This window comes from Schistocerca gregaria, chromosome 6, assembly GCF_023897955.1.
Source record: "Schistocerca gregaria isolate iqSchGreg1 chromosome 6, iqSchGreg1.2, whole genome shotgun sequence".
NCBI classification, from domain to species: Eukaryota; Metazoa; Arthropoda; class Insecta; order Orthoptera; family Acrididae; genus Schistocerca; species Schistocerca gregaria.
Window position 1 is genome coordinate 246,079,502 of NC_064925.1, and position 23,327 is coordinate 246,102,828.

At 45.0% G+C, this 23,327-nt stretch overlaps 1 protein-coding gene across 6 annotated transcripts in view; it reads right to left on the bottom strand.

Annotated features, from left to right (window-relative positions):
- LOC126278363 (uncharacterized) overlaps positions 1-23,327 on the bottom strand; it is an 830,119-nt gene that overhangs the window by 73,898 nt on the left and 732,894 nt on the right. The gene's annotated exons all lie outside the window — the stretch shown is intronic.

A 23,327-nucleotide genomic window follows, 5' to 3' on the forward strand; every position in this document is an offset into this window, starting at 1 on the left:
GACTTCTTATTACTATTTACTGTGTTCAACTTGTTACAATTTGTTACGTGCAACCAGTGGTAATTTTTCTCGCCTAGTGGCCGCTAACGCCCCAGTTACCAGCCCCGGGCGTTAGTGTATGTAACGGCAGTGTACGTTTCCTCGCCTTGCCGCTGCTGTCCGGTAAAGCGTGAAGTTTTGGCAGCTTTCTTGATTGTAGACCGCTTGTGATTCTTCTACTCTAGCAGTAGTGATTCCTTTCTCGTTCTGGGCGCTCTAAACACAGTATTCTTGGGACGTAGTACAGTCCACCGGTTCCGGCTTTAGTGTATTGTTCCATCGTTGCATTTGGTTTATCGGACGTCAGGTAGCTTCAGCAGGATTACCATTAGTCATTTGTAACACTGTCACTAGTCTGAGTTACCATCTTCTGAAGTGAATGCAACTCTTAGCTGCCTATCTCATCGCTCGCGAAAGTGTTCTTGTAAGACATGTGTGTTCTAAAAGGAGGTCTGATGGCCAGTAGTACAGTGTAACGCTCCTTCAGCCCACCCCTTCTGCGGCTATAATCTGTATCAGTACCCTTTAAGGAACTTACAGGGTCTTTCAAAAATGACCGGTATATTTGAAACGGCAATACAAACTAAACGAGCAGCGATAGAAATACACCGTTTGTTGCAATATGCTTGGGACAACAGTACATTTTCAGGCAGACAATCTTTCGAAATTACAGTAGTTACAATTGTCAACAACAGATGGCGCTGCGGTCTGGGAAACACTATAGTACGATATTTTTCACATATCCACCACGCGTAGCAATAATATGGCGTAGTCTCTGAATGAAATTACCCAAAACCTTTGACAACGAGTCTGGCGGAATGGCTTCACATGCAGATGAGATGTACTGCTTCAGCTATTCAATTGTTTCTGGATTCTGGCGGTACACCTGGTCTTTCAAGTGTCCTCACAGAAAGAAGTCACAGGGGTTCATGTCTGGCGAATAGGGAGGCCAATCCACGCCGCCTCCTGTATGTTTCGGATAGCCCTAAGCAATCACACGATCATCGAGATATTCATTCAGGAAATTAAAGGCGTCGGCCGTGCGATGTGGCCGGGCACCATCTTGCATAAACCACGAGGTGTTCGCAGTGCCGTCTAAGGCAGTTTGTACCGCCACAAATTCACGAAGAATGTCCAGATAGCGTGATGAAGTAATCGTTTCGGATCTGAAAAATGGGCCAATGATTCCTTTGGAAGAAATGGCGGCCCAGACCAGTACTTTTTGAGGATGCAGGGACGATGGGACTGCAACATGGGGCTTTTCGGTTCCTAATATGTGCCAGTTCTGTTTATTGACGAAGCCGTCCAGGTAAAAATAAGCTTCGTCAGTAAACCAAATGCTGCCCACATGCATATCGCCGTCGTCAATCTTGTGCACTATATCGTTAGCGAATGTCTTTCCTGCAGCAATGGTAGTGGCGCTGAGGGGTTGCCGCATTTGAATTTTGTATGGATAGAGGTGTAAACTCTGGCGCATGAGACGATACGTGGACGTTGGCGTCATTTGGACCGGAGCTGCAACACGGCTGTTGGATCACCTACTGCAGTAGCTGTGCGTTGCCCTCTGTGGTTGCCGTACGCGGTCGCCCTACCTTCCAGCACGTTCATCCGTCACGTTCCCAGTCCGTTGAAATTTTTCAAACAGATCCTTTATTGTATCGCTTTTCGGTCCTTTGGTTACATTAAACCTCCGTTGAAAACTTCGTCTTGTTGCAACAACACTGTGTTCTAGGCGGTGGAATTCCAACACCAGAAAAATCCTCTGTTCTGGTCGCCTTCTGGAATAAATCTAGCAGTGTAGTGTTCAGTGGATGTTTAGAGTTGTGTTACAAAGTTTACCATCATCTTATTTCACCCGTTTGGTAATCAGTTGCTTTTTTTAATTAACCTTTGCTATTGTATTTGCTGTTTTACAGCAGGTTAATAAATTTTTTATGTTATTGCCATTATTGGCGTGTAAGGCCCTCAGCCGTGATTGTGGTCGCTTGCCTTAAAATTCTAGTTGGGTATTTGTATTTTCGCAGTAAGCCTTTAAAACCTTATTTACTGCCATTCTTGGCATCCGATGCCTTCTGCTATGTCTGTGGCGACTTGTCTTTAATATTTCAGTGCCTGTAATTTGTAAGTTGCAGCGAGTTTTCAACAATTCTTAATTTATTGCCATTCCTGGCGTGTAAGGCCTTCTGCCCAGACCACAGTGGCTTGCTTTTAAAACGTTGTCTGCTGTATCTGTATTTAATGGTGATTTGCTAAATTGCAACTCACGAAAAAAACTATTATTTACACAGTTGTTTAGCCCTTCATTAACAACGTGTGGCATCTTTATTTATTGTTGAATCTGGAATTAATGGTTTAAAATGAATTGTGTGTAACTGTAAAAAGCAACCGTAACTGATTACGGCCCCGTCCACAATAGTCACCGAATCCTGCCTTCCCTTGACTACCAGGTTTCATCGATGTTCCACGCAACTTTCTTGAACTGATCGTAAAGCCCGTCCGATCTGTGAAAATCTACATTGACATGGAATCTTCTACTCGTTCGCTTTCCATAGTATCAAGACGATCTTCACAGAACCAGACACCGTGGCTATTTTGGTGTTGGTTGAAAAAAAAACCTTGAAATTAGAGAGGGTACGACGTATTTTAGATGGCAGATTCCCTATAACCGTTAGGAAGTCCATGGACTTGAACATTCTCTCTTCAGCTTCTAGAGGTGAGGCACTCACACACGGCTTGAATTGGAAAACCTTGGGGATCTTCTGTGATGGACACCCGTTACGTTCAGTCCATCAGTCCACATGACTCGCTCCGAAATGTTAGCGAAAGATAAAGTTGGTTATGGCTAAATTCCTGCAGTTTTGTGCATCTAGAAATACACCGTCAATACGTGCAGATTCATAACAAACGACTACATTCACTCGTAAATGTGCCAGACTATTTCATGTTCATGATCTGTTAGCTGCTTCGATTCCTAACACTGTTGAGCAGAACTTACAGACGGAAGTAACTTTCGGATGATGTGTCACTGTTAAGTAACATAGCTCGCTGAAACGTGGACCATATATAGAAACACATAGTACAGGAAGCGAACTGATAGAAATATGCAGTGAGATGGACAGAAATGACACTTATTCATATAAAATACTTATACCAAAGTCAACGCGATTCAAGATGGTCCTCTGGATATTAAAAGAGAAGGGACATAGTTCTTAGTAGGCTGAGAGATCACCACAGATGGCATTACAGGCTCTGCAATGTGCTCCCATACTGGCTACGAGGGGCGTTTGAAAAGCTTGTGCAAAAATATAAACCACTTATGTGTTTGGGGTAAATCTTTTTTTATTTTTCGACATAGTCTCCTTTTACACTTACACACTTCATCCAACGCTGTTCTAATGTGTCGATCCCTTCCGAATAATAGGAATTGTCCAAGTCTGAAAATAGCTATTAGTTGCTGCAATCATCTCCTTGTGTAAATAAAATCTTTGTCCCACGAGCCATCTATTTAAATTGGGAAACAAATAGTAGTCCGAGGGAGGCAGGTCTGGAGAATAGGGGGGATGTGAAACGAGTTGGAATCCTATTTCCATTAATTCTGTTACCACAACTGCTGAGGTGTGTGCTGCTGCATTGTCGTCATGAAAAAGGACTTTTTTGCGGTCTAACCGCCGGAGTTTTTCTTGCAGCTCGGTTTTAAAACGGTCCAATAACGATGAATAATATGCATCTGTAATAGTTTTACCCTTTTCCAGATAGTCGATGAGGATTCTCCCTTGCGGACCGCAAAAGACAGTCGCCATAATCTTTCCGGCCGAAGGAATGGTTCAAATGGCTCTGGGCACTATGCGACTTAAAATCTGTGGTCATCAGTCCCCTAGAACTTAGAACTACTTAAATCTAACTAACCTAAGGACATCACACACATCCATGCCTGAGGCAGGATTCGAACCTGCGACCGTAGCGGTCACGCGGTTCCAGACTGAAGCGACTAGAAGCGCACGGCCACACCGGCCGGCGAATGAATGGTCTTCGCCTTTTTTGGTGCAGATTCGCCATCGGTAACCCATTGTTTAGATTGTTCTTTGGTCTCCGGAGTACAGCAATGTATCCATGTTTCATCCACAATGAGGAAACGACGATTCCTCCTGTCTAACTGCAAACCATCCTTGCAACACTTCACACAATCCCGTTCTTGGTCAAGCGTGAGCAGTCACGAAACCCATCTTGCGGATAGCTTTCTCATGTCCAAATGTTTATGCAAAATATTAAGTACATGTTCATTTGAGATACGCACAGCACTAGCAATCTCACGCACCTTAACTCTTCTATTATCCATCACCATACCATGGATTTTATCAATAATTTCTGGAGTCGAAACCTCCACAGGGCGTCCAGAACGTTCAGCATCACTTACGCCCATATGGCCACTCCGAAAATTTTGAAACCACTTATAAACTGTTGTAATCGAAGATGAAGAGTCATTGTACTGTTTATCAAGCTTCTCTTTAGTCACCTGATGCGTTTTGCTTTTCATAAAGTAATGTTTAATCACCACACGAAATTCTTTTTCGTCCATTTTTGACAATCACTCGACTTACTTGATACACTCGAATGCCAAACACAAAGAAATACACCAATATGGCTGAAACTTGGTGTGCGTTCTTTCCAAAGATGCCACTAACTAAACATGACCTCGATACGCGCTGGTGGTGCCATCTCTCGGACTTTGCACGGACTTTCAAACGCCCCTCGTGCAAGGTTGGTAATGAGTTCTTGTGGTAGTGCGTTCTACTCCTTCACAAGCGCGCTTCACAACTGCTGATCGTCGTTGGTGAATGTGCACTTGCTGCAGTAGCTCTCTCCAATGCATCCCACATGTGCTCGGTGGGATTTATGCCGGGAGCAACGGGCATGCCAGTCCATTCACCCAATATCCTTTCGTACCCAGAGTTTTTCCACTTGCGAAGTTCGATGCGGTCTGACATTGTCACCCATAAAAATGAAGTCAGTGCCGAATGCACCCCGGACAAAGATACTATGGGGAAGCAGTAGATATCACAATAACGTTGACCAATGAGTGTGTTGTGTTCAAAGATTTGGCGGTCAGTACGCCAATGCAACATTATGCCTCTCGACACCATAATACCAGGAGCACGTTCCTGGGTGCGTATAGCACCATAATATGACGAGGGGTGGCCATTTTCCAGATGGTGTCCACACATGCCACTGAATGTCCCCGCAAAATCTTATCATTTTACGACACATAACCCAAGAGATCTGTTATCATACACACTGAACACCCGGACGTAGCTCCCTCTGATTTTCATTTCTATTCAAATGAACCGCTGGCTATGAACACAACATTTTAGTTCAGACAACAATCTGCAGACTATCGTAGAGAACTGACAGAAAGCATAGGCGGCTGCCTTCTATGAAGAATTTATTGGAAAGTTGGAACAACGCTACGACAGATGTCCACGCCAGAGTGGCGACTGTGTAGAGAAATAGCTGGAAGGTATAGCTAACTGTTGCAAACAAAACATTTTTGACTTTCAGTGTGGTTTTCATTTCGCGACGACTGGAACTTACTTTCCAAATAACCCTGGTATAAAACAGTAAACGAATAGAGATAAAATAATCAAAAACGTGTAGACGAGTTTCCGCACACACGCAAACAACACAAACGCATTGTCCCTGTTGTGTTGAGAAATGACTAACAATGAGTGAAGAGTTGTGGCGGATTAACCACGCCTCCCCAGCGAAGTCAGCGCTGTCTCCAAGATCGGGTGAGTAAGGCAGTGCTGTAAGAGAATGTTTAAAAACACGATGTCGGACATATAGGTCTAAAATTTGAAAAAAATCCTCGGCAGTCATAAAATACTCCACCCCGGACATTTATGCAACTCCGGACAGCGCTAAAAAACCAGAAGTGTGACGGCTAACTCCCGGACGTGTGGTAAGCAGAATTGTAAAAGCGCCGTTGGCTACGACAAGTTAAACGTAGACCATATTAACTTTCCTTATAGCGTTGGTCAGTTAAGATCGTGCCGACATTACGTGTACATTAGGTTTGTTACACAGCTACTGTGAGTTACCTCATATCCATCGTTTTGTTTATGTATGCGATCAGTGTCTTACTAGATTCGCTTAGAAATTGGAAGCGTTGAACCATATAGAAACTAAGCGATTGTATGTAAAGGATTTGGCAACCTACGTAACATTTTTCTTCTACTTAGTTGTCCTCCTGTCTGTTGCTTAAAAGTGAACAGTATTTACACCAAAACTGAAAATGTCGATGTTTGATTCAGGTTACATTCGAAAATTATTAATTTATGACATGAAACAGAGGGATGCTGCCGAACGATTCTACTGTCGCCAACATACATCGCGCGTAAGGACCATGAAGATAAGATACGAGAAATTAGGGCCCATACGGAAGCGTGTAGACAGTGTTTTGCCCTCGCCCTGCTTGCGAGTGGAACAGGAGGAAGTGGTACAAGGTACCCTCCGCCACGCACTGTACGGTTGCGGAGTATTTAAGAAAATGTAGATGTTGTATTAAAAGTAAAAAAAAAAGATTTACCATATAATGATGGAAAATGCAGTTTCCTCCCACGTTCCAAAAAAAGTAGAATTAAAAAAAAACAGCAAAACACATATGTATCAAACATCGCATCAATACTTCGTCGAACTTCTATAAAACATGTTTTTCTTATTCATAACAACTTTCGCATTTATCAATAATAACAGTAAACTCTTGCCTTTGAGCATGACGAGGTACTAAGTTGTTGTTGTTGTTGTGGTCTTCAGTCCTGAGACTGGTTTGCTGCAGCCATCCATGCTACTCTATCCTGTGCAAGCTTCTTCATCTCCCAGTACCTACTGCAACCTACATCCTTCTGAATCTGCTAAGTGTATTCATCCCTTGGTCTCCCTCTACGAATTTTACCCTCCACGCTGCCCTCCAATACTAAATTGGTGATCCCTTGATGCCTCAAAACATGTCCTACCAACAGATCCCTTCTTCTAGTCAAGTTGTGCCACAAACTTTTCTTCTCCCCAATCCTATTCAGTACTTCCTCATTAGTTATGTGATCTACCCAACTAATCTTCAGCACTCTTCTGTAGCACCACATTTCGAAAGCTTCTATTCTCTTCTTGTCCAAACTATTTATCGTCCTTGTTTCACTTCCATACTTGGCTACACTCCATACAAATACTTTCATAAACGACTTCCTGACACTTAAATTTATACTCGTTGTTAACAAATTTCTCTTTTTCAGAAATGCTTGCCTTGCCATTGCCAGTCTACATTTTATATCCTCTCTACTTCGACCATCATCAGTTATTTTGCTCCTCAAATAGCAAAACTCCTTTACTATTTTAAGTGTCTCATTTCCTAATCTAATACCTTCAGCATCACCCGACTTAATTCGACTACATTCCATTATCCTTGTTTTGCTTTTGTTGATATTCATCTTATACCCTACTTTCAAAACACTGTCAATTCCTTTCAACTGCTCTTCCAAGCCCTTTGCTGTGTCTGACAGAATTACGTCATCGGCGAACCTCAAAGTTTTTATTTCTTCTCCATGGATTTTAATATCTACTCCGATTTTTTCTTTTGTGTCCTTCACTGCTTTCTCAATATACAGAATGAATAACATCGGGGAGAGGCTATAACCCTGTCTCACTCCCTTCCCAACCACTGCTTCCCTTTCATGTCCCCCGACTCTACGAAGTATTGAGTACAAAATAACAATAACTATACAGCACCTGCCCGCGAAAGTCAAAGGTCCGGCACACAGTTTTAATCTACCAGGAAGTTTCAATAACTACATAGATTATTGAATATTTGTGCATGAAAACTGTTCTTGCATCGAAGGTTATTGCTTTGGTTGCATACAAGCGCGGAAGTTATCTATTGACCTATTTTTTTTATTTATCGATTGTCGTTTTTTATTTGTTACACTGTTGCTATTTGAGTTTGTGTATTGTCGTTTTATCATATGGAGGTAGGGAGTGGAGTTGTAGACGCTAGCTGTAGAGAAATCGGAACATTCCAACATATTCTTCTGTTTGAGTTCAATATAGCGGTGGCAGAAGCGGAGGTAGCCAGAAACATTTGCAGAGTGTATGTGAATAATGGCATTGGGCAGAAAATGGTTTTTTCTCGTTTTAAGGAGGGTCGTTTTGTCATTCGTGACTCTCCACGTTCATGAAGACTTTCGAGTTTAATGAAAAAATGGCTCTGAGGACTATGGGACTCAACATCTTAGGTCATAAGTCCCCTAGAACTTAGAACTACTTAAACCTAACTAACCTAAGGACATCACACACACCCATGCCCGAGGCAGGATTCGAACCTGCGACCGTAGCAGTCCCGCGGTTCCAGACTGCAGCGCCAGAACCGCACGGCCACCGCGGCCGGCGAATTTAATGAAGATCGTTTAAATGCATTAATCCACAATGATCCACGTCAATGTATTCTAGACCAGGCAAATGTAGTGAAATGTGATCATTTCATCATAGTGCACCATTTGCATGCAATGTGGAAGGTTTCAAAATCTGGTATAACCTATGGGTAACGCATGTTCTAAGCCAAAATCAGAAAAATTAGCGGGTAGCCTTATATGTATCTCTGCCTGCTCGTAGTCCATTGGCTCGTGAACAACACCGACAATTCCTAATCCGTATCGTTACTGGTGACGAGAAATGCTGTCTTTACGCTAACATAAGGAAAAGGAGGGAATGGTTGAGCCCAAACAAAGCAGAAACTTCCCGTACAATGACCTGCGCGCAACCACAAACAACAATGTTGTGCATCTGGTGGAACAGCGACGGTGCGTTGTACTGCGAATTGCTTCCCAGAGTCGTAACCATCACTGCTGACATTTATTGTCAACAACTGAGATGTCTTGCAGACGCAGTGAAAGAACAACGGCCTGGGGGACTGCGTTCTGCTACACTGACAAAACACACTATACAGGACTTGAGAAGTCATTCCGCATACACTTTATTCATCTGACCTTCGCCCTGAGATTTTCACCTTTTCTGCTCTCTATCCAACAACCTTCAAGGAACTTCCTTCTCGGATGAATATGCACTCCGAACATGGCCAGACAAGCTCTTCGCCTCAAAACCACGTGATTTCTACAGTCGCGGGTCGAAAAGTTCCCCAGCGTCGGCAGTCTGTTGCAACTAGTGGAGGAGTACAGATTATTGATAACTAACGTCTCTATTATGTGCATTTGTTGTGTTTATTGAACTTACGCTCGAACTTATGCACGAACCCAATACAAAAAAAAAATGGAATTTATATTCTGTAATAATATGAAACAGACAATGGACTACCACCGAATGATGGGCGGTTCTAATTATGTGCAAAACAAACATTCAAAGAAATAAAAAACAAAGTGAAGTCGCTAGGCCCAAATGGCTCTAAGCACTATGGGACTTAACATCTGAGGTCATCAGTACCCTAGACTTAGAACTACTTAATCCTAACTAACCTAAGGACATCACACACATCCATGCCCGAGGCAGGATTTGAACCTGCGACCATAGCAGCAACACGGTTCCGGACTGAAGCGCCTAGAACCGCTCGGTCACTGCGGCCGGCGAAGTCACTTGGTCACAGTTTCTCTTTTCCGCGGGAAATTTCACAAATAACGCTCATACTTGTATTACTGTGGATTTTTTGAGGCAACTACAATGAAAATTATATCAGATGTAGTTGGGAGCTTAAGGAAGACGCACGTATTTTTTTTCTCTGTGTACTGTAACATAAAATTGGCGAGAGGTAGAAACAGGGTCTCGGGTACTATGACTGTTGAGCACCAGAGGTCGCACATCAACATCGAAACTTTACGCGGAGAAAACCGACAGAAACACACTGTGCGTTGAGTGAAGATTGTGGCGATTTACAGTGGACCGTAGTACAGATTCACATTAGGTTAATCGTTTTCGTGGTGGTCGTATGAGCATACACAATAATCCAGGATCCAGAAGGCCAAAACCGTCAACAGATGAACGAAGTGTGAAGCTTGTGGGTGATACTCTTGCAGAAGACCACAGTGCGAGTTGCGAGGAACCCTCTGAAGCCACAGAATTCCCTAGCACCAGTATTCTGTATTCTGTCAAATGATTTGAAGAAACGAAAAATTTCTGCGCGAGATGGCTCTCACAAGGGTGACTGCTGAAGGCAAGGACAAACGCTTGGACATTGCAACCTTGCTGAAACAACATTTCGACTATGACTGTCAAGGATTCTTGTATAGAATTATCGCTATTGATGAAACGTGGATTAGAGACTTTGAACCGGAGTTGAAATCACAATCCTACGAGTGGAGAGCTTCAGATTCTGAAAGTCTAAAAACATTTTGACGTGCTCAATCAAATGATAAGTTCTGCTTATGATCACAAAGGAATCATCATGCCAGATAATGTGCCATGTGGAACAAGTGTCACAGCTGCGTATTATCGTTAACTTCATGAAAAACTTGCACAGAAAGATGCACAATACCCGACCCAAGTTGATCGAGGCTGGACGACTCATTCTCCCCGACAATGCTCGCCCGTATATCGGCAATATTGTAGCCCAAAAACTGCCCAAATAAGAATGGGAAGTGCTGCCGCATGGGAAGTATTGCCGCATCCTGCCTACAGCCCGGTTATGAGTCTACAAGACTTCGACTTGTTCCGGTTGAAGAAACCTATGTGTGGACGTCGTTATTTTTCTCTGGAAGAGCTTTCAACCACCGTTACCCGAGCCATTCGACAGATGAACAGAAGTGGTATCCCGAGAGGTCCTTGGTTCAAGTCTTCCCTCGAGTGAAAAGTTTAATTTTTTTTATTTTCAGACAATTATTATCTGTCCGTCCGTCCGATGCGAGGTAGCTGCGCCGTAGTATGGGTTCGGAAAATATTCACTGACCTCGTTATTTAAGTCGCGGCTATATTTGCTGGATTCATATTGCCCACAGAATACATCTCGCCTATTTAATGCACTCTCGTCCAAAGTAGCGAACAGTCAACTGCCAGCCAGGGAGCCTCGTTAGCAGTAATACTCTCTCTAACGTGAGCTGTAGTCGACTGACATCGTGTGTTTCGATGTTTGTTTAGGTGTAGCGTCCCCATACTACGGGGCAGATACCTCGCATCGGACGGATGGAAAGATAATAATTGTCTGAAAATAACAATTAAACTTTTCTCTCGAGGGAAGACTTGAACCAAGCACCTCTCGCTTCGCAGCTGCTCACTCTAACCACGGGACCACGGCACTCCTGAGCTCGAGATCACCTTGATGTTGCCTATGTTGCGCATGGATTACTCAGTTTGTACATTTTGCTTATTTTTTTCATAGTTCCACAAAATATCTTCCTGTTTTCTCGATTGATCTGTGAACAGTTTTTCAAGGCCTATCCACTGTGCCACCTTATAACTAAATCTGAGGGGGGTGCGATGGGGAGGTTCCCTTGTCAGATATGCTCAATAATGTTCATGCCTGAGGAGTTTGGTAGTCACCGGAAGTGTTTAATCTCAGAAGAATGTTCCTGGAGCCACTCTGTAGCAATTCTGGACGTGTGGGGTGTCGCATTGTTCTGCTAGAATTGCTCAAGTCCGTCGGAATGCACAATAGTCACGAATGGATGCAGGTGATCAGACAGGATGCTTACGTACGTGTCACCTGTCAGAGTCGTATCCAAACAGATCAGGGGTGCCATATCATTCCAACTGTACACGCCCCACACCATTACAGAGTTTCGACCAGCTTGAACAATCCCTTGCTGACATGCAAGGTCCGCGGATTCATGAGGTTGTCTGCACTCCCGTATATGTCCATCCGCTCGATACAATTTGAAACGAGACTCGTCCGACTAGGCATGTTTCCGTCAACAACAGTCCAATGTCCGTGTTGACGGGCCCAGGCGAGGCGTAAAGCTTTGTGCCGTGCAGTCATCAAAGGTACACGAGTGGCCCTTCAGCTCTGAAGCCCATATCAATGATGTTTCGTTGAATGGTTCGCACGCTGACACTTGTTGATGGTGCAGCACTGAAATCTGCAGCAATTTTACGGAAGAGTTGTACTTTTGTCACGTTGAAAGATTCTCTTCGGTTGCCGTAGGTCCCGTTCCTGCAAGATCTTTTTCCGACTGCAGTGATGTCGGAGATACGATGTTTTATCGGATTCCTGATATTCACGGTACTCTCGTGAAATGGTCGCACGGGGAAATCCCAACTTCATCGCTAACTCTGATATGCTGCGTTCCATCGCTCGTGCGCCGACTGTAACACCACGTTCAGCCTCACTTATGTTTCGATTGTTGCAGCAGTAACCGATATAACAAGAACGCCAGACACTTGTCTTATAGAGGAGTCGCCAACCGCCGTGCCATATTCTGCCTGTTACATATTTATATGTTTGAATACGCATGTCTATACCAGTTTCGCCGGCCGGGGTGACCGAGCGGTTCTAGGAGCTTCAATCTGGAACCGCGCGGCCGCTACGGTAGCAGGTTGGAATCCTGCCTCGCGCATGGTTGTGTGTGATGTCCTTAGGTTAAGAAACTTTCTGGCAGATTAAAACTGTGTGCCGGACCGAGACTCGAACTCGGGACCCTTGGCTTTCGAGGGCAAGTGCTCTACCAGCTGAGCTACCAGAGCACGACTCACGCCCCGGCCTCCAGCTTTATTTCTGCCAGTACCTCGTCTCCAACCTTCCAAACTTAGAGAAGCTCTCATGCATACCTTGCAGAACTAGCACTGCTGAAAGAAAGGATATTGCGGAGACATGGCTTAGCCACAGCCTGGAGGATGTTTCCAGTATGAGAGTTTCACTCTGCAGTGGAAGGTAGGAGACGAGGTACTGGCAGAAGTAAAGCTGTGAGGACGGGGCGTGAGTCGTGCTTGGGTAACTCCGATGATAGAGCACTTACCCGCGGTAGGCAAAGGTCCCGAATTCGAGTCTCGGTCCGGCACACAATTTTAATCTGCCAGGAAGTTTCCTATCAGCGCACAGTCCGCTGCAGAGTGAAAATCTCATTCTGGTCCTTGTGTTAGTTAGGTTTAAGTAGTTCTAAGTTTTAGGGGACTGATGACCTCAGATGTTAAGTCCCATAGTGCTCAGAGCCTTTATACCAGTTTCTTTGGCGTTTCCGTGTATGTCATTTATGTACTGTACCAAAACCACTGAACCGTCGTTTTCGTAGAGAGCAAGCCTATGTAGTCTGCTAATGCGTTTCTATGCCGTGCTGTTTACCGTAGATTCGTATTGCAAACTGGCAACATTTCGTCGAAACGAGCGTGGCAGCGCGCCGCGAGGACGGCGAGCAGCGCGGTGTTGCTGTGCAGCGGAGGCGCCGCCGCGGAGGGCCGCGCTGCAGGACCGGCCGCTGCATGTGCATCCCGGCCGTGCAGCGGCCAGCTCAGCCCCAGCAGCCGCCGGCCGCTGGCTGGCTGGCTGGCTGGCTGGCGGGCGGTCACTCACCCCGGAGCAGCCCGCGCCGAGGTCACGGCGCGCTCTGTCCGGGCCCCAGCCCTCAGGCGCGCACTCCTCAAGTGTCACACCACACAGCATCACACGCCACTCTGTTGGCCGCACATTTTACGCCGATGGCCAAAAACATCATGACCACCTGCTCAATAGCGTTTAAGTCACCCGTGGAACGGATCGGCGTTGCACGGTTTCGTCAAGTCCTTAGCAGGTTTCCGGAGGCAAACTATCTCATCAAAAGTTTTCAGACACCCATTAGTACATCTACAATTACATGGATACTCCGCAAATTACATTTAAGTGTCTCGCAGAGGGTTCATCCAACCACCTTCACAATTCTCTATTATTCCAATCTCGTACAGCGCGCGGAAAGAACGAACACCTATATCTTTCCGTACGAGCTCTGATTTCCCTTATTTTATCGTGGTGATTGTTCCTCCCTATGTCCGTCGGTGTTACAAAATATTTTGGTATTAGGAGGAGAAACCGAGCGGTCTTAGGCGCTGCAGTCATGGGCTGCGCGGCTGGTCCCGGCGGAGGTTCGAGTCCTCCCTCGGGCATCGGTGTGTGTGTGTTTGTCCTTAGGATAATTTAGGTTAAGTAGTGTGTAAGCTTAGGGACTGATGACATTAGCAGTTGTCCCATAAGATTTCACACACATTTGAACATTCGGAGCAGAAATTTGGTGATTGGAATTTCGTGGGGAGATTCCGTCGTAACGAAAAACGCCTTTCTTTTAATGATCTCCAGTCCAAAATCCTGTATCATTTCAGTGACACACTCTCTCATAAGAGGTACATTCAAGTTCTAAGGCCTCGGATTTGTTTTCTACTTAAACAACTCACACGAAATCGATGAAACTGGCGGTACTTCTCGACGTAATCGCCCTGCAGACGTACACTTTTTTCACAAAGCTGACGCCATGATTCCATGGCAGCGCGAAGGCTTCTTTAGGAGTCTGTTTTGACCACTGGAAAATCGCTGAGGCAATAGCAGCACGGCTGATGAATGTGCGGCCACGGAGAGTGTCTTTCATTGTTGGAAAAAGCCAAAAGTCACTAGGAGCCAGGTCACGTGAGTAGGGAGCATGAGGAATCACTTCAAAGTTGTTATTACGGAGAAACTGTTGCGTAAGGTTAGCTCGATGTGCGGGTGCGTTGTCTTGGTGAAACAGCACACGCGCAACCCTTCCCGGACGTTTTTGTTGCAGTGCAGGAAGGAATTTGTTCATCAAAACATTTTCGTAGGATGCACCTGTTACCGTAGTGCCTTTTGGAACGCAATAGGTAAGGATTACGCCCTCGCTGTCCCAGAACATGGACACCATAATTTTTTCAGCTTTGGCGGTTACCCGAAATTTTTTTGGTGGCGGTGAATCTGTGTGCTTCCATTGAACTGACTGGCGCTTTGTTTCTGGATTGAAAAATGGCATCCACGTCTCATCCATTGTCACAACCGACGAAAAGAAAGTCCCATTCGTGCTGTCGTTGCGCGTCAACATTGCTTGGCAACATGCCACACGGGCAGCCATGTGGTCGTCCGTCAGCATTCGTGGCACCCACCTGGATGACACTTTTCTCATTTTCAGGTCGTCATGCAGGATTGTGTGCACAGAACCCACAGAAATGCCAACTCTGGAGGCGATCTGTTCAACAGTCATTCGGCGAGCCCCCAAAACAATTCTCTCCACTTTCTCAATCATGTTGTCAGACCGGCTTGTGCGAGCCCGAGGTTGTTTCGGTTTGTTGTCACACGATGTTCTGCCTTCATTAAACTGCCGCACCCACGAACGCACTTTCGACACATCCATAACTCCATCACCACATGTCTTCTTCAACTGTCGATGAATTTCAATTGGTTTCACACCACGCAAATTCAGAAAACGAATGATTGCACGCTGTTCAAGTAAGGAAAACGTCGCCATTTTAAGTATTTAAAACAGTTCTAATTCTCGGCGCTGGCGGTAAAATTCCATCTGGCGTATGGTGCTGCCATCTCTGGGACGTATTGACAATGAACACGGCCTCATTTTAAAACATGTGCATGTTTCTCTCTTTCCAGTCCGAAGAAAAAAAATCGGAGGCCTTAGAACTTGAGTGAACCTCGTATTTCGCGATAATACAAAACGTGCTCCTCTTCTGTGAACTTTTTCGATGTACTCCGTCAGTCCTATCTGGTAAGGATCCCACAAAGCGCAATAGTAGACGACGGACAACCGTAGTGCAGGCAACCTCTTTCGTAGATCTGTTACGTTTTCTAAGTGTCCTGCCAATAACACGAACGCTTTGGTTAGCCTTCCCCACATTTTCTAAGTCTTCCTTCCAATTTAAGTTGTTCGTAATTGTAATACCTAAGTATTTAGTTGAATTTACGGCTGATGTATCGTGTAGCCGAAGTTTAACCAGTGCCTTTAAGTACTCATGTCGATGACCTCACGCTTTTTGTTATTTAGTGTCAACTGCCACTCACGATGTCTAATGACTACTGAGGTCACTGATATGGCATACCTGGCAGTATGTGGGAGCACCATGCACCTAACATGAAAGACTTATGTTTTTGGAGGTGTCCGCATATTTTTGATCACATAGGATATGTTAAATGTTACAGGACTTAAGTTAGCCTCGCAATTCTTTATAGAAAATATGGAGAAAGGAGGAGTTGTCACATTTATCAGAAACTGTTTTCTTTTCCCAAGAGCCGGCTGGAGTGGCCGTGCGGTTCTAGGCGCTACAGTCTGGAACCGAGCGACCGCTACGGTCGCAGGTTCAAATGGTGCCTCGGGCATGGATGTGTGTGATGTCCTTAGGGTAGTTAGGTTTAATTAGTTCTAAGTTCTAGGCGACTGATGACGTCAGAAGTCAAGTCGCATAGTACTCAGAGCTATTTTTTTCCCAGGAATATTGATACTAATACATTTTGCCCAGACCCAAGCACTTAGAAGCTTGTGCAATAATAGTAGTTTTTCATACTAAATTCTTTATAATGGAAAGCATAGACAGAGCATCTTCAAAAGAATTTTATAATCGGGGGCTGTTTTATTAACCTCCACAGTAAAGGAGAGTAATAAATCAGTCAAAAAGTGAGAAGTTTAGGAGATTGCTGAAAGACATAACTTGATACATCTGACTCAAATGGAAAATACAAAGCATTCATTAATAATGTTACTTCCTCATGATGAAAATTGTTCTCTCCTAAAGGTAACTCAAATCAAACAGAATTCTAAAAGTAAACCATGGATTACACGTGGAATAAAGATATCATTTGGGACAAACCGTTATAAGCATCTGGCATTGAAGTCCGCGCTAAATTTCGGGCTTCTGTAAAAGATCGCCGGTCTTGGGGATTTTGCGTCTGTTTAAATTTGGCAATATATACATAACATACATACGAAAGCAGTTTGTAGGTGGTTGACTACATACGGAAGTTTGGGTCTGTTTTGAAGTCTGCTCGGATAATTACATGGGGTAGGTCCACTCTTCGCCTTTATGACGGGACCGCTCCTGTCGTAGTATTGGCGGACGTCGCGTACAGCCCTCTCCCAGGCTGACGTGCCGCTCGATGTTACGCCGGAACACTAGCAGTGTTGTTGTCCACAAAGCACAGCGTCACAGATGCAGCTTTATGATACGGTGCACTGTCATGCTGGTACAACTGTTCCTATACCGGCAACGTGCGACGCAGCCCTATGGGATTCGCGCACAGGATTGCCTCGCTGAGATGTCTATGGCTGGTCTTCGTGTTTTGCGTCGCGGTTGGAGCAGCTCTCCACCTTGGCTCCTCCGGAGACCCAAACTTATTTTAGATTTGCCTAATTTTACGAAAGATCGCACACCAGATTTTACATTCCAATGTCTGTTTTTTAACATTTTAGATGTGCATCACGGTTTCACTGTCGTGTACACTGATGGCTCCAAACAGGAGAATTTCCTTGGCTGTTCTGTAGTGTTCCCTGATCAAGTTATCCGGATTCGCCTCCCTGCTGAATATACCGTTTTCGCAGCGGAGCTCCACGCGATCCTGAAGGCACTGGAGCAGATGAATCGTGTTCGGGGCGATCGATTTCTTCTCTGCTCCGATTCTCTTAGTGCCTTACAATCACTGCAGAACCTGTACCCGACTGGTCCAGCTGATACATAACCAACTGTACTTGCTCCAACGGCGGGGTACGGAAGTATCCTTCTGCTGGGTGCCTGGTCATGTCGGCATATGGGGCAATGAACAGGCCGATCAGGCTGCCAAGGAGGCCTGCAGAGAGCAGGATGTGGTCCAGTGTCCTATTCCTTTGCAGTCAGTCATCGCTGCACTCCACAGGAAGTGCATGGAGTTGTGGGAGGACGAACGGCTGGCGGTGACGGCCAATAAACTGCGGTTGATAAAGTCAACCACTCGGCCGTGGCGTTCCTCCTGCCGGTTGCTCAGGCGGGAGGAGGTGGCCCTCACACGTCTTCGGATCGGGCACTGTCCTTTCACACATAGCTCTTTATTACGGCGGGAGGATCCACCGTTTTGTGATTCTTGTGGTGTGCACATCTCTGTCCGGCACATTTTAACAGACTGCATTTTATACCGTGATGCACGGGCAGAAGCACAAGTTGAGGGGGATCTGCCTTCTGTTTTAGCTAATGATGAGACGTGTGTGTCTAGGGTTTTTAAGTTTTGTGATGTGTCTGGACTCTGGCCTAAAATTTTAGGCTGGAGGTTTTAGTGTATTGCAGAGTGGCTGACTCCTCCCCTTTTTTCCTTGCGGTCAGCCAGCCACTTCCATCTGCTACATTATTTTAGCTTCCTCTATCATTTTCTTCCGGTGTTGTCCATGTTTTACTGCTGACGCTCTGCTCCATCCCACGCTTCGGTGTGGGTGAGCACATGTTTTTCAACGATTGTTTCCCATGTTTTCTGTTCCGTTTTATATTCCTGTTCTGGGATTTTTCTTGACACCCGCCTCACTAAGTCACTGAACGGGCGCTGAAGACCTTGCTGTCGTGCGCCCAAAACCCCTCTACTACTACTACTACTGTTCCTATACTGTACGCAATACACGGTGCTACAAAATCCTTCCGCATTTAGTGTTCTCTTACGAGCAATAAAGCGACAGCACCCTTACCACGATAACACCTTCATACTTTAACATCACCTGCTCCATTCTTTACCGTTAGCACTATACGTTATGACAGGTAGCGTTTTCCCGGCTTTCACCAAGCCAGAACCATTCCATCGGGTTACCACAGCGTACAGCGTGGTTCATCATTCCAAATCACTCCAACCATCCCCTGTCCAACGTCGCTCTGCACACCACCTCTATCATCGCTTAGCACTGCAGGAATGTGTGGCCTATGGGGAGCTGCTCGACCATTGCACCCCATTCCTTTAATCTTCATACACACGATCACTGTGCTAGCTGGACCGCTGGCAGAACTTTGCGACTCACGAGTGATTCCTTCCAGTGATTTCGTGCGATTGTTATAAGTATGCTTCGCAATGGTCGACGGTCCGTGACCATCAGTACGTGAGGCCTTCATTTGGCTGCGGTCGATCCTTCACTATCACATCAGCCAACAGTCGACCTGGCCTGCTTTAGAAGAGTTGCATTGTCCTTGGTGGATTTGTTACCTACGTCCCCATCTACATTGGGAAAAATGACCATTACAACAAAATAAGAGAAATCAGATCTCCCAGGGAAACAATTAAGTGTTCGTTTTCCTCGTGCGTTCTTCGAGAGCTTAAAAGTGGTTCTGCAAACCACTCTGCAAGACACTCAATTGTGAAACTGCAGACTAATCACATACAGGAAGAATACACCCGACGACATCTGAAGTCACGTGCTCTCCTGACTAACCCAGTCTGCCGTTACTACTTCCCTACCGAGTACACATTACTTCCCGCCTCCTTTCATACAGGCGAATCCACCTCTCGTGACGTCTAGTGGTCAATACGCAGGAGGTGCCCGGATTCTTTGGATTAGGTAGTGTATATGGCACCAGATCTCTACGCAGACGCTACATAATTCGCACAAATTGCAGCCCGGTGATATGTAACTACGGATGTGTTACATTGCTTTCAGATCAAGCTAAGTTGGTGGACGAGACATCAACGTGAGATCGCTATCTTCTCCCCAAACCACTGTAGTACTACTCTGGCCTTGTGACAGGACAGTTGCCAGAAGCCATCGCCTTCAAGGAATAAATCAAGGATGAAGACAGATGGTCTGCAATAACGTTCATGCCGTCCACAACTGTCATGGTGCCTTCGATTACTATCACGTGTCCCATGGAAGCCTAGGGGAAGTTCTCCTACAGAGTAGTAATGTCCTCAATGCCTTGCGCCTGCGGCGCCGTCCATATTTCGAGCAGCAATTCGCTCTGATGATTGCATATGCGGACACGACCATCGACTTCGGTAACAACAAACAAAACTCTTCCTTTCATCTGACATGTTTCCATTCATTTACTGTTCAATTTTCATGATTCCGAGCCCACTGTCAACATAATTGTCGACGTCTTCAGATCAAAATGGGAATGCAGAGGTTGGATAAAAATATGGAAACACCGCTAGAAAAGCATGATTGAACTTAAGCGCAGATCTTAGCCAAGCTTTCAGGTCACGCAGTCGGTGAGATTTTCACCCTGCAGCAGAGTGTGCGCTGATATGAAACTTTCTGGCAGATTAAACCTGTGTGCCGGACCGAGACTCGAACTCGGGACCTTTGCCTTTCGCGGGCAAGTGCTCTACCAACTGAGCTACCCAAGCACGACTCACGCCCCGTCCTCACAGCTTTAGTTCTGCCAGAACCTCGTCTCCTACCTTCCAAACTTAGAGAAGCTCTCATGCATACCTTGCAGAACTAGCACTGCTGAAAGAAAGGATATTGCGGAGACATGGCTTAGCCACAGCCTGGGGGATGTTTCCAGAATGAGATTTTCAGTCTGCAGCGGAGTGTGCGCTGATATGAAACTTTCTGGTAGATTAAAATTGTGTGCCGGACCGAGACTCGAACTCGGGACCTTAGACTTACGCGGGCAAGGGCTTGGGTATCTCAGTCGGTGGAGCAATTGCCCGCGAAAGGCATAAGTCCCGACTTCGAGTCTAGGTCCGGCACACAGTTTTAATCTGCCAGGAAGTTTCATATCAGCGCACACTCCGCTGCAGAGTGAAAATCTCATTCTGGAAACATCTCCCAGGCTGTGGTTAAGCCATGTCTCCACAATATCCTTTCTTCCAGAAGTGCAAGTTCTTCAATGTTCGCAGAAGAACTTCTGTGACGTTTGGAAGGTAGGAGAAGAGGTACTGACAGAACTGAGGCTGTGAGGACGGGTCGTGAGTCGTGCTTGGGTAGCTCAGTCGGTGGAGCACTTGCCTGCGAAAGGCAGACGTCCCGAGTTCGAGTCTCGGTTCGGCACCCAATTTTAATCTGCAAGGAAGATTCATATCAGCGCACACTCCGCTGCAGAGTGAAAATCTCGCTCTAGTAAAGGCCCTGTAACACTCCCTTGAGGTACGCCCGAAATCAGATATCAGTTCTGTTCCGTCAAGAACGATATCTTGAGTTACGTCTGCAAGAATGTCTAATCACAAATCTGGTCCGATACTTGGTAAGATCATATTTTACTCGCTGAACGACAGTGCGGAACTGTATAGAATTCCTTCCGGAAGTCAAGAGATGTGGAGTCTCTATGCGGTCACTTGCAACCACACTCTTGTGGTCTGTGTTTAACTCTGTCTCATGGATTTGCGTGGACCTGGATATATCAGACCTCACGATAAAGAACCAGGGCTGGAACAAACTCCCGTCTTGGCTTATCGCAGACTCACTGTGATTTTAACTTTGAAAGAGTCAAGAAATTTGTACTTCCGACATTCTTACTTCAGTTTTAAGACTAGATCAAAGCTTTATCGCTGTATAATACAGATGGATGCAAGCAAAGGAATATATTCCGTGATAGCGCCTTCAATGTTCAACCCCATCCCCCCCCAGAACTATTAACAAAATTGAACCATTTTTAACTATGGACACCTTGTATACACCAAATTTCAAGAAGTTTGGATAATACTTAGATGTTGCACACGTCGATCAGTTTCGCAAAAGTAGGAAACATTTACGATTTTTCTGTCTTCATGTTTCATCAGGAAAACGAGGAATGAACAACTTAAAATAATATTAAAATTAGACACTAAAGTTAATAGGAATAACGATAGGCAAAACATGTTAACACCTTAACCAACTTTGAACGATGTAGTCCCTTTTTCGTTCGGCTGATAATTGGAGCATTTCTGAAATGCCTCTGCAGCAGCCGCTTTAGTAGCAGTGTAATGTGCGCAGGAGCGCCACCTTGCCTAAAAATGAAATGATGCTACCCACACATTCGTACTGTTGAAGGGTTAGAATCACACTGGTGTGCAAAAGGCTCTCATGCTTGACTTGTCTCAACAAGAATGGTTTTTTTGTTGTTGGTCCCAAACGGATTAGTTAAACCTTTTTATCAGAGCATTTCCTCTTTCTGCTGTACCACTGACCACCTTAAGAGCGTTCACATGGTTTCTTAGTGAGTCACTGCAGTATTCTGTCATGTCATGGACCCCAAATAATTCAAAAAACGTCTTTTTTTATTAGTAACGAGGTGGCTCAGGTTTTCTCCTTCAAAAACTAGGTTTTTATCTTCTAATTGTTTCATTTCCTTTTCCTTTGCAGGTTTGGTTTCTAAATTTTTAGTCATATTTTCCTTGACAGCCTGAGTAATATGTTCTTCCAAAGAAGCCGATCATATTTTTGTTTCTGACAGATGATAAAAGTGTTTCTTAGCGACTGTGAGAACAATTTTTTGTGACGTCTGCTTCTGAGTATGTGATGGGAAGATGCAGCATATCCAAATCATTATTTTGAGCCCATCGACTCACAGCCAACCACTTCGTGCCAAAAGCGAACATACGAGGCTGACAGAATCTGTAACTCGGTCATTCCTGTCAATTCTCGTTGAGGAATGTTCAGTTGTTTAATGAACAGAACAACTTTAGGTGAATATATTGAATTTGGCATCTACTTTGCTCGATGCAGAGCCCATGAGATCCTGAAAGTTAAGTTTTTAGAGGAGCCTCCTTGGTCCACAGAATTTGAAAGTCCAGAAAAATCTGGATGTGAAGACCACTTGATAGTATGCCACAACACTCTTCAAACACTTCTTTCAGTATTAGTTCACGGGCGCGATAACAGCAAGCCAACTACAACAGTTCCTTTTCGATTCTGGTACATGGCCCTTGGATCAGCCCTGTATTAGATGCTGTAGCATCAGAAGATATACCCATGACATTGTCACGTAGTCCACTGTTCATCAGTGTCTTTCAGAGCAACAGGTGCACCAAGCAAATGCTCCAAATCTTTGTCAGTCACTAGACCTACAACTCTACCTTCCAAAGTTTTGACACGTCCGTGGGCAACTGAGGGTTACAATTTACTACCTCCGTTTTCTTTGTTACTTTACTTCTACTGATTTCCAGAACTCGGTGAATTGTAGCTGGAGATACGGAAATTTTTGAAACAAGTTGCCTTGGACTTGCTATAAATGAAGAAATTGCTTGTCGAATAGAGAGCTTTTCTCGATCCCATGCAGACGTGAGTGTCTAGTCAAGAGGTGTAACTGTAGGAGTTGAATTTTATCGTTGCTTGCGGCGAAAAATCGGTCTCTTTCACTAGATGTGATGACGATGAGTCTTCCAGTTAAAATGTCTTACTGAGTTCAGCGATTGCTTTGTATTGTTTACTCTTCTACGAATTTTTTTCGTCTTCTGAACACTTAGTTCT